Raw genomic sequence first — 12,994 nt, 5'->3', positions numbered from 1 at the left:
ATGGAATGCTTATACTAGAAAAGAAAGGCCTTAAATCAATAATTTAAGCTCTACCTTAAAAACTAGGAAACAAAGCAAAATCACCCAAAACAAGCAGAAGAAAGGAAATAATAAAGAGAAGAGAAGAAATCACTGAGATTGAAAAGGAGATACAATGGAGAAAACCAATAAAACCCAAACCTTTTTCTTCGAGAAGACTGTAAAACTTGATAAACAAGATAGATCAACAAAAAAAGAAAGAAGACACGAATCATCCATATTAAGAATAAAGAAGGGGATGATAAGGACAAACTACAGACAACTCTACACACACAAAGTTGACAAGTTAGATAAAATGGACCAGTTCCTTGAAATCACAAACTGCCTAAACTCACCCAGGATGAAATGGATAACCTAAATAGTTCTGTAACTATTAAAGAAATTAACTTCATAAGTTAAAATCTTCTCAACAGGAACTCTCCAGGCCCGGATGGATTCACTGGCAAATTCTACCAAACATTTACAGAAGAAATAACACCAGTTCTACAAATCTCTTCTTGAAAATTCAACAGGATGTAACACTTTCCAATTCATTTTATGAGACCAGTATTGCTCTCTACCAAATCAAAGACAATACAAGACAATGACAAGGCAATATCCTTCAAGAACACAGATGCAAAATATTAAATATTAGAAAATAAAATACAGCAACATAGAAGAAGAAGAGTATACCATGACCAAGTAGAGTTTATCCTTGGAATATAATGCAAAAATCAAACAATGTCACCTACTGTATGGACAGTCTAAAGAAAAAAAAAACATACGATCATATCAATTCATGCAACAAAACCAACAAAAAAGCGTTTGACAAAATTCAATCCCCATAAATGATAAAAGTTCACAGCACACGAGGAATAGAAGGGAACTTCCTCTACCAGATAAAGAGCACCTACAAAAACTCTGCATGTCACACCATACTTAATGAGGGGAAAAAATGAATGCTCTCTCTGTTAGACTGGGGAGAAGGTGAGGATATCCTCTCTCACCACTCCTATTTACACAATACCAGAAGTCCTACTTAGTGCAATAAGGCAAGAGAAAGATATTAAAAGGCATTGGAAAACATATTGAAGAGGAAAAACTAAACCTGTCTCAATTCACAGATAACATATTATTTAAGTAAAAATCCCAAGGAATCTTCTTTTTAAAAATCCCTAGAACTAATAGGTGACTTTAGCAAGGGAGCAAGATACAAGGTTAGCACAGAATTCAATCATATTTCCAGTTACTAGCAACGAACATTTGGAAACTGATGTTAAATACTAAATGCCATTTACAATAACTCCAACAAGTAAATACTTAGGTAAAAAATCTAACAAAACATGTATAGTATTTATATGCTGAAGACTCCAGCACACTGACGAAAGAAACCAAAGAAGACTTAATAAAGGAGACACTTCCCACCATGTTTGTTGAGGATGGGAAGAGTCAATACAGTAAAGATGTCAATTCTCCCCAAATCGATCTACAGATTTCATGCAATTGCTATGCTAGAAGAACTTTTTAACAGACATAAACAAGTGTATTCTAAAATGTATATGCAAAGACAAAGAAACTAGAACAGCTAAAACAAACTTGAAAGAGAAGAACAGAGTTGGAAGAGGCCTGCTTTCTGATTTTAAGGCTTACTATATCAGCTATGGTAATCAAGACAGTGTGACGGTGTGTGACAGACATACAGATCAATGAAACAAGACCAAGTCCGGAAATAGCCCCACACATGTACAGCCAACGGTTTTGGACAAATATCCAAAAGCAATTTGGTGGAGCAATGATAGTCATTTCAACAATCAATGGTGTTGAAACAATTGGACATCTGTAGGCAAATAAATAAATAAATAAATACAAAGAACGTTGACCTAACCTTCACATCTTATACAAAAATTAAATGGATCAGACCAAATGTAAAATATAAAACTGTATAACTTTTAGGAAAAAAGAAAAACAACAGGCAAAGAGTTCTTAGACATGACATCAAAAGCACTATTCATGAAAGAAAAATTTGATAGACTTGATAAAATTAAAAACTTTTGCTCTATGAAAAACGGTGAAGAGAATAAAAAGACAAGTTACAGACGAGAAACATCTGCAAATCACATATCCATCAATGGACGTGTATCCAGAATACAGAAAGAACTCTTAAAACATAACAATCAGAAAACAAAGAAGCCAACTTAATGGGGGGAAAAACAGACACTTAACCAAAGATGATATGGATGGCAGGTAGGTAAGTCAGTCCATGAAAAAATGTTCAACCTCATTAGCCATTAGGGAAAGCACATGGAAAGAGACAGAGAGGGAGACAAAAAGACAAAGAGAGACAGAGACAGATAAAGAGACACAGAGAAAGACAGAGACAGAGAGACACACAGACTTACTGATGGATCTAATACCGGGCGTCATCCATTCTGCAAAGCGGTCTGAAATGTGAAACAAGAGGTCTTTTAACCCAACATTTGAAAGATTTTTATACCACCCATTATAGAAATTATATACAATCACATTTTGCTAAAATGTTCCCACCTTACAAATTCATATTTGAATAAAAGGGTGGCATTTTCAGACATCTCAAAAGAGTCACTGTTCCTGCCTCTCACGTACTCGCATGAGATGTTCTGTCACACCTGAGTGCTGCCGTGGTCCCTGGTGTTACATGCTCTGTGGAAGGTCAAAGCCACAGCTTTCTACTGCTGCTTCGGTTCATGACAATGGTGTGAGAAAGCCATGACGGTTTGGGCTGTTCTTTCACACAATGCTAACTATTACTATCAGTTAATACTTTTTAATAATTAAATGATAATTACACCTAACATTCATTGTACGTTCACTACACACTAGGCAGAGCTAATGTTCTATACTGATAACCTGATTTAATTTTCCAGTAACATATGAGCTGGGTCTCTTATTAGCCTCCTTTTATGGCTGAAGAAACTTTAAGGCTTAGCAAGGTTAACTAGCAAGGTCAAATAGATAAACCCTTGCAGAGCATAACTACACAGTTTCGCTATAATGCAAACAGGTAATTTGGGGTATGGCTAAGGACACTCCACATAGCGGAAGAAGACTGTGGATTGACACTACTTTGCCAGTCTCTAGAGAACTGAATCTATAGGTCTTCCCGTTTGCAAGTGATGCAGGTAACATCTGACTCAGCAATTTGATATTTACTCCAAAGCATTTAAAGTTTTCTAATTTCCCATTTTAGTAGAGATTGGCAAACAAGAAGGAGGGCTTAGCACTTTACACCCACCGATACGGGTTTTCATAGAGGTTACTCGGTGCCTAAAGGAAAAACTGAATGACTTAAAAATAATCATGAAAGAATAAAGGAGACACTTGCAAAGGAACAAAACAATTCTAGACTTTATTTTACTCAAAAAAAATCACAAGATGATAGGGTCAGAAGAGACTTCAGATTTCTGGAAGATGGTGGGAGGGAGGTGGGCAGACAGGTAACAATAGGACAGGGGGATGGAGATGGAGGGGAAAGGCACAGATGCATGGAAGTGTTCTAAGATGGGAAATTGAGACCCGGAGAAATGAAGTGACAGGGTGACATCATGTGAGGAAAGTCACAGGGTGATTCATACGGAGCTGCGTCTCGAACCCACCATTTCTACCCACAATGTCACCAACTGGTTAAAACAGAGAATGAGGGCAAATGCAGGGCCACTCTAGTCACTGGATGGTTTGTCACGTCTTTGCTCAGTGTCAAGTTCTGGAACTTTACCACCTGAGGCCTTAGGTTTCATTAATAATTTTTATATTGATTAGATGAAGAAATGATCATATTTTGGATATACTGGGTTAAATAAAATCTACTATCAAAATGATTCTGCCTGTTTAGTTGTCTAGTGTGGCTGCTAGGAACTTAAGATGACATACGGGGCTCACCCTGTATGTCTACGGGGCAGTGCTGGCTCAGAGAAACCTGACGGAGGCAGGAGCTCCTTCAGCTTGAGACACCAGGGAAAGTCCCTCCGTGATCTGGAAGACCAGTGTCCCAGCTCGAGGAAAAGGCAAATTCGTGGAGCTCTGCGGTGGGAATGAACCCGGCTTCTTGGAGCCACAGTCAGGCAGTGTGGCCCAGTGAAGGTAAAGAGCAGCAGGGAAGGAGCTGAGGCTGGCAGACCTGGCACTAGGCAAGAGGCTGGAGGCTAAGTTTCGGAGTTGGGATTCCATGCCAGGAGCAACGGGAGAGCACTGGAGGGTTCCATCAGGGGAACGCCACTCTCTCATTTAGATTTTGCAAAGATGCTGCATGCTGGGCGCCCAGGTGGAGAGCGGACTGGCATGTAAGCCAGAACAGAAGCGGGGCTACCAGGCAGGAGGCATCAACCTCACCGGACCCCCCGCAGCTTTTGGCCACTCCAGGTGACCTCAGACAAGGATAGGCGACAAAGTCAGAGAACACTGCTAGCTCTCTCCCACAGGATACCAAGTCTTGTTCGATTTAAATTTGATTCCATAGAATACCTCTTTCCTCACAGGAGCAGGTAAAGGAAGTGTTTGTTATCCCAATGGAGCCTGGGATTCTGAGAGTGATCCCACTGCTTCATGGAGCTCTGCATAACCGTGCCTCCTCAGAGAAGAGAGGGTATTGGGCTAGCTGCCCTTTCCCCACTGCTTTCCCATTGCCTTTGTTCCACCATCACCACACTAGTTAAGTTTTTAAAAATTGGGGGGAGGGGTCTTAGGTTTGTCGTTTGGATTTCAGTTAATTCTTTTACTTCATTCTTCCTATTTATAATGAATGGAACATTTGGTTTACTTCTCTCATGAGGCTCCCACCCCTTTTAACTGGGCCCTATTTTTGTGTTTTAGCTTCCTGGGTTCACCCCCGAAACCCCCTTACTCACGGTACGTCAGCTGAACAGCAGCCCTCTAAGCCCATTTGCTCTGGCTGTTTCCACATCCCATTTGCTCTGTTGTTTCTAGATTCTCGTTTCTTCCCCAGCTCAGGGGTCATTTTGCCACTAGTGAGTCATCTGCTCTGAGTCATGCTTGGCGATGATGCAAAGGCCAGGAAAATGCCTCAGAGCACACCTGCTTTACAAAAAGATGTCACTGAAGGCTGTGGCCTGCACCTACGCACATGTGTTCCTAAGCCCGTTCAGCACGTAAGAGAAAAAGATAGCCCCCTTTTCTCTTTTTTTTTTTCCTTCCAAATTTACCATTTGTCTCAGCATTTGTTGGAGATTATTCCTATGGTGGAAGGAGTCTTAGTCATTCGTTTCGGACTTTCAGAGGCAGGAGAATGTTCCTGGAATGAGCCCAGAAGCCCCCCGAGGAAGAAAGCAGGTTTTCTTACGTGCCGTTCTTCCTCCATCGTACGACATGGACCCCCCACATGGCCACGTTTGGATCCTTTGAGAGCTATGAAGGTGCTGTTTTACACAGGGGCCACCAAACTGTACGTAAAAAACCGCCCCTCATCAGAGGAGACCGGGGAGACAAGTAAATACATTGTGCCCAGCCTGGATCCTGGAGCAGGAAGACAAGCTGCCTGGGTCTGCATGCCAGCTCTGCCCTCACAAGCTGTGTGACGGGAAGCAAATTAACTCTGCCTCTCCATGTCTCAGTTTTCTCATCTGTGAAATGGGGATGGTAATAGTGACGACCCCACGGGGTGTTTGGGAAGATTAAAGTGACAACCCATTAAGCACATAGCACATTGCTGGGCGTGACAGAGTAAACCCGGTAAATATGAGATGGAACAACAAACTTCCCCCTCAGGAACATACCATAAACTGCCTTCCTGCCTTTCTTCTGGGAGAGCTCTATGCTTGCCTTCTTGTCCAGACCAACTCTGAAGTTTAAGCAACTTGGCTCTGAATACCATCCCGTAAGTATAAGCGCTTTCCCTACACTCTGGCCTCAATTACAGACTCATTTCTTCCTTCCAAATATAAAACTCTTGGCAGAGGTGTTGTCATCCGCTCTTAGCACATGGGAACAGGACAGCCTCTCAGGTCCCCATGGAAAGGGATTTGAAAAGGCAGGAGGAAGAATGGAAAGTGGGGATGGAAGCACAGCCCACGGGATGCGGCGAGGATGACACTCAGGGACATTAAAGGACATCTAAAGGAGACACAAGAGAATGGTGGTGACAGTGCCACTGGGGAGAGGGCTGGGAAGCTGGAGGAGTATGGAAGGCAGAGCCTGAAATGACTTTTCACTGGACAGCTTTTTGTATCATTTGAATTTTGTACCATCCACATGGATGTATTACCTAGTCAAAAATTAATTAAATGAGGGTGGCCGGTTAGCTCAGTGGGTTAGAGCGTGGTGCCCTTAACAGCAAGGTTGCCGGTTCGATCCCCCCATGGGCCACTGTGAGCTGTGCCCTCCACAGCTAGATTGAAACAACTACTTGACTTGGAGTTGATGGGTCCTGGAAAAACACACTTAAAAATAAATTAAAAGTTTTTTTTTAATTAATTAAATTAGGGAAGGGGCATATTGGGTATCCAAGTGAGAAAGAGCAAGAAATATAAGTTCTCTGAAGGTGAAAGTGGAAGTCATTTCAGATATTTTGCTGGCTTGCTCTCATCACTCCCCTAACCCTCAATCCCTGATCTCCAAATGCGAAAAGTTACACCCGATGGACTCCTGGATGGCTCATTCTTAGAACATCAGCAATACTTTTTCAGGGTCCACAACAAATCTGAGACACTGAAACCCAGAACTCTTAAAACCTCATGAAAAAGCCCTCCAGGATCACTGGAAAAGCTCCACAAGGGAAAATGCAACTTCTGACGACATCACCTCGCATCAAAGCCGCTGTGTGAGGTCTAATGCTGGAGCGTCAAGTTCAGCTGTATCATTGATTTCACTATTGGACGTCAGTACGTTATTCCTCCAGCACAAGGACAGGGTAAGCAAAACACCAAGGAAATAGCAAAGGCAATAATCCCTCCGGGGCCCCTGCAGAGCCATGAAAGAAGCCCCACATCCTACGCCGGGCTCCTGATAAGATCTATCCACTAGCAGGGGGTGGGGTAGGGAAGCCAGGGGACACCACCGTCGGGATGCAGCGAGCGGGTCCTGCTCGGACATGGCCAAGTCACTCAATCGTCCCGACCCTCATCCTCCTCTCCTGTGATGCATCCAGATCACCACTTACTTTGCAAGTTGTAAGAATCATAGGCGCTTTGTGTATAAATATCCAAATCATGTCATTACCCCTACAAAGAACACAGCACCTCCTGCCAGTTTTCCCTTTTAAAGTGTCACGGGATCTTGAAGTTGAAAGGTGTTGTGCATTGAGTTGTGCCCCTGAAAAGATATTTCAAAGTCCTAACCTTCGGAATCTGTGAATGCGACCTTTGGAAATAGGGTCTTTGCAGATGTAACTAGTTAAATTAAGACAAAGTCACAATGGAGTAGGGTACACCCTAAATCCCATTTGACTGGTATCCCTGTAAGAAGAAGCAGAGAGACACACATACAGAGGGAAGGTGATGTGATCCTACAAACGCAAGGTCACATGGGAGAAGAAGGTCATGTGACCAGAGAGGCAGAGCTGAGAGTGACACAGCGGCAAGCCAAGGAACACCAAGGATTGCTGGGAACCACCGAAGGCTAAGAAAGAGGCATGAACAGATTCTCCCTCTGAACCCTCCCGAAGGAACCAACCCTGACAACACCTTGAATTTGGATCTCTGGTCCCCACAACGGTGAAAGAATAAATTTCTGTTGTTTTAAGCCACCCAGTTTGTGGTACTCTGTTAGAGCAGCCTTAGGAAACGAATACAGGAAGTTATCTAGTTTTACTATCTAATGCTTGAATGCTTGAATTCTCTTGCCTAAAGGTCAGCTAGCCAGCTTATGTATGACTGACTCTAGGAAAAAAAAAAAAACCCACAAAAAGAAACAAACAAAAAACCTAACTTAATATCTACCAAGGAAGCAATCCCTCCCATGTACGAAAAGTTCTGTCATAAATACCGTTCGTTCAACAAATATTTATTGAGCACCTACTATATGCCAGGTACTGTTGTCTGAGGTACTGTTGATACAGTGGCACATGGGGAGCAGACAAGAAAAGCATTCTCAAATAAGGTCATTTTTATATTGTTATAAAGAAAATAAAACAACGTAACAGGATAGAAGGAGTGGGTTGGGAACTAGAAAGGAATTATTTGGATTGTTAGGGAAAGTTCCACTAAGGATGTGATATTGGAGCCAGTCATAGGAAAGTCTGGAAGGAGGACCAGCCAGTGCAAAGGTCCTGAGGCAGAGCAAGCTAGACGTGCTCAAAGCAGAGAAAGAAGGTGGGACTTCTGTGAGTAAGAGAATGGTAATTAAAGAAGCTGGAGAAACAAGCAAGGTTAGTCAGTACTCACAGACACACCAGCAGACCAAGGTAAGAAGTTTCAGTTCAGTCCCATGAGTACTGGGAAGCCACTGGAGAGAGACATGATTTGACTCCGTTTTTTTAAAGATCATTCTGGCATGGTTTTAAAGTTCTTAAAACTGGAGTGTTTCTCACTATAACTTTTGTCCTTTGGTACGTGGGATCTTAAGCCTCTACAGAACAAGTTCAATAAATGACAGCCCCGAACCTTCTGTAATCCTGGCTCCCAAGATCCTCCTGGCTTACCAGCTTTAAATCACTCACCACTGTAGCATTTCCAATAAATATGCTTGACTTTTTTTTCTATGTCCTTCATTAAATACGATGTCCAGAAAAGCGCACAATATTCTAAGCACGAAGCAGATGGGAACTAGCACGTTACTCAGTCCATATCTATATTTCTATTGACGTGCTTCAAGATTGTCTTGGCTTTTCATTCTGTTTTGTACCACTGACCTGCAGAAACCCATTTCCAGTAACCTTCTGCTGAAGTCCTTCTTTTTGATCCTCAAATCGAGAAAAAAGATCATTATCCCTAATGAGAATGGCTGTGCCATGGTTTTTCTTTAAAGTGTCACCATTACCCAAACAATGCCACCTATTAAAAAAATGGATAAAATAAACAAAACGACTGGGTCAGCTCCTGAGGTTTCACAACCACTGCATTTCCCTTCCGGATGGAGGACAAGGAAAACTATTATGGCAAGTTTCTCTACCATTGCTTTGGTTTCTTACAACACACCTGAAGACATCTATGTGGAAATACTGAGAACTTGAGCAAAAGACACTCCCTGAAATCATACTTCCCACTAGATTTCTCAAAGACTTACAAACAAATCTGAGTAGACGTAGACTACCTCAAGCTTGGAGTAGGGAGAAGAGGTGAAGGTGCCTCTACACCAGTAAGCTAAGCTGACTTAGTAAGCAGGGCAAGGGGTGGGAGAGAAGGATGTTCTGTCAGTGGGTGCAGGGAAAGCACTGGGGCTGCGCAGATGTGCGTATCATCTGCCCAGATCCTTCCCACATCCCTTTCCACACCTGGTGTCGGATCGCTAGGTTTAACACTTTGCTTGGACCCCTAGTACCTAAGTGACCTTGGACAAATCACTTAGCCTTAGTTTCCTCATCTGTGACACTTGAATGAGAACACCTCCACGTTTATTGTGAAGATCAACTAAGATTTTGGGTGTGCAAGTCCTTTGTACTGTCATATAAAAGTGAGGGGTTATTATTGGCAGTGGGATTTTTATACTCATCCCTTTGCAGCTCTTTCCTGCTGCCAGTTGACTTTTCATGACTTTCTAAAAAAATCTTCCAAGGCTGCTTTTGATGTTTCTTTTAACGTGATTATTTTCTTTTTGGAGGGAGGAAGGAAGAGAAGGAGGAAGGGAGAGAAAGAATGAGGGAGGGAGAGAAGGAGGAAGGGAGGGAGGCGGGAAGGAGGGAGGGAGGGAGAGAGAGGCATGTAGCATAATTCATCCCACCCTAAGCCTTTCCTAAAGATTGTCCTAAAAGAAGTCCCTTCAGAGCCATTTGGCATGACCATAAAGCAATTTACCTCTGAAGAACCAAAGTGATAGCCATGAAAAGAGAATTCCCAACTAAAATGTATGGATGTTCTCCACTTTCTGGAATTCTGTAGCAAGTTTATAAGGTTGGTGATTTACTCAAGTCACTGAGTAGCTTTCCGTTGTCTTCAGTTGCTACGTTCTCAAATAATACAAACTATCTTTATATGAACTAACACGTGCCATACAAAAGGCAAACTGCAAAAAATCACATGGGAACACATTCCAGAATTAAATGAGAGGCTAGAGCTCAGCCATCTTCATTTCTTTAACGGAAAAAGAAAACCTCGTGAGTCAACTTTTTCATTGTGAGCCGATCTCAACAGCCTGTCGCTTTGCACTTCAAATATGCAAGCAGTCCAATTTCTGAACAAAGTGGAAATAAAATTGAGTGACAGCTGAAGGGAAACACTCTGAACAACGGGAGGACATACACACTTCCAAACAGAAATATGGAAAGACGGGCAGGTGCAGTCCCACACAATACAATCCAAATCTCTCTCTTTTTTTTTTCTTTTTTTTTTTTTTTTTTGCTTAATCCAGTGTTAAGCATCTTATTGCCCTGGCTTCGGTTTAGGGAGCCGATGCCGCTCATGAAATGCATGTGAAACATTGGCATTAGGTGACGATGGCCTGGACGGCAGCCTGGCTAAAGCAGCCTGGTCCCTGACAGCTGTCAGCTTGCCTGGAACACTGAGTCACCACAAGGGCAACGGCCACCTCCGGGCGCCCTCACCTGTACCTGCTCAGAGGCAAGTTCCTGCTCATTCTGCGGACTGGCATCTCGCCTAGCAGCTAAGCAGAGAGTTGGAGGAGCTGGCTGGTGCCCACTGCAAAGTCCTCTTCCAGGTTTCCTTCTCCCCAATCCAATCAACGTGCCGCCGAGGGGAGCACAGACCTCGTACAGGGGAGGAAACGTTCCCAGCTCCAGGACCACCGCCTGTGTTCTGCAAGCCCCTGGCCACCGGCGTGGCCCGCCCGGAACCCCAGTCCTACACTCGGCTTCGAACCCTGCGTGTCTCGCGCTGTGCCCTCTGCGAACCTCCTCTTTTCTTACCGGCACCTCGGGAGGAGTGGGGGAGCCCGGGAAGGCGCGGGCGGAACCCACGCGGCGGGCGGAACCCACGCGGCGGGCGGCCCGTCCCGAGCCTTTCCTCGCCGCCCGCGCACTGCCCGCGTCTGCCGCCCAGGAGCAGAGACGCGGCAGACCCAGGAGCGAAGGCACACGCACGACGTGGCAGGTGTGCTCCCCACGGCGGGCTCTTCCAGGAGTCCGGAGGCTCTTCTTTCCCACAAGAACGAAGAACCGGCTCCCTCTCGGAGCCCCTTGGCCACACCGTCTGCCGCCGGGATGGAGACACCTCCCGTGCCCTACCCCGCGGGCTCCCGTGCCCGTTTCCCAACCCCCAGCGGACGCGGACCCTGCAGAAACCCCCGAGGCCCCCGACTCCGCGTCACTCCACGGCCCTCTCTCCCCAGTCCTACCTCCCCGCACCCGCCGGTCCCCGGGGAAGCCCGTGCTGTCGCCTCGGGCGCTCCAGCTGTCGCCCCTCGGAGAGTCCCCGCGCTGCCCGGAGACCCCGGAGCCCGCCATCCCCCCTCGGGCGCCGGCGGGACCCCTCTCACCGCGACGGATGCCGAGCGGCTGGCGGAGCCGGGAGCGGGTGGGCACTGGTGGGATCCGCCGCGAAGCCACAGAGCCGGCGGGAGGGCCGGGTCCTTCCGAGACGCCGGTCGGCGCGAGCTGTCAGTCAGCGGACGGCGCCCGCCCACCCAGTGCCGCCTGCGCAGGCGCGGAGGCAGCCCCGGAGCGGCGTCACGTGACGCGGCGGTCCAGCTGCGGGTTCCCAGAGCTCGCGAGGGGCCGGGCTCGGTCGGAGGCGCTTTGGGCCCCTCGGCGAGAGGCCTGGTCCCCTGTCCCCGGGAGCACGTTCGGAGACGTCCCGGGGGTCGCTGTTACGAAAGGTCCTGCGAACCCCGATTTCCTGGGTCTGCTCGAAACGGGTGTTTCCCCGGGCCGGGAAGAGTTGGGTGGGGCAGGCGGTTCTGCCAGCAGATGAGGAGGGGCTTTGTTGTTTTCAGTTGTGATGGGCAGCTCCGGCAGGGACCCAGGAAATACAGCTTGTTTTTGGTTACTTTCCAGCCCTGAGTGTCCCCACCTTGAAAACAGGGATGCCATTTGCCATTTCCTGCCCTCAGTAACGAATATACTTTCAAGCCATGGAGTTAACGAACATACTTTTAAAATAAGTCAGGCAAGGATGCGTGGTATAGAAAGGCATTTTGAGGCTGAATTATGTTTTGAAAAGGGGCATCTTAAAGGCTGATAAGATTCCACTTCACCTGCTCCAAAAGTTCTAGGCCAGGCTGCATCTTTTTCAGCAAATACAATAAACAGCTTTCAAGCCATCCTGTTCCTTCCACATACCTGCAATTAAAAAGAAAAGAGAAGAAAATAGAAGTGTGACACTGAGAAACTGAGCCCCCCTCACCCCGCCCCACCCCCATAAGTTTGGAGTTAAGTCAAACTTGGTTCCAGCGCCTAGCAAAATAAAGAATCTGATTCCGGAGTGTGGGCTCTGATACCTCAGATTCTAAAGACATTTTCACAACTACACTGAGCTGAGCTATCGTGCTCCTTCTGGTGAAACGGGAAGAACTGGAGTTCTGCCACTTAGGAGAAAAGATGAATTATGGATTGATGATCAAGGATCTTTTCTGTGCCCCAAGCACGGAGCTGTTGGGTCCTGCAAGAAGACCTATTTGAACTTCGGACTTTCTAGGGAAAGTTTAAGGGAACTACAAGAAGAAAAAAAAGCTGGGAGCTGCAGTGCCACAGGTCATAGCACCATAGGTGCTTCTGGTCCATCCCAGATTTGCTTGACAAGCTTGGTATGGCCATCATGTGTGAGAAATTGGATCTCTGGATGTTTCAAACTTGATGTGAACTCAGGAAGGAAAGGGGTGTAAGGGAGCCTTCATTCCCCCATGAGACACTACAGATAGGTGGGCGTGCTGTTGGTCCCTG

At 45.7% G+C, this 12,994-nt stretch overlaps 1 protein-coding gene across 2 annotated transcripts in view; it reads right to left on the bottom strand.

Moving 5' to 3' along the window:
- The window catches only part of KIAA0513, a 57,736-nt gene extending 45,995 nt beyond the window's left edge, over positions 1-11,741 (bottom strand). For both annotated transcript variants that reach the window (XM_081030832.1, XM_081030833.1), the window contains exon 1: positions 11,593-11,741. The gene's annotated coding sequence lies outside the window, so the exon portion shown is untranslated. The remainder of the gene's footprint in view (positions 1-11,592) is intronic.
- Between the last annotated feature and the right edge of the window lie 1,253 nt (positions 11,742-12,994).

This window comes from Rhinolophus hipposideros, assembly GCF_964194185.1.
Source record: "Rhinolophus hipposideros genome assembly, chromosome: 21".
Lineage (NCBI taxonomy): Eukaryota > Metazoa > Chordata > Mammalia > Chiroptera > Rhinolophidae > Rhinolophus > Rhinolophus hipposideros.
The sequence above is the reverse complement of the archived record's forward strand: the minus strand, read 5'-3'. Positions and strand labels throughout refer to the sequence as shown.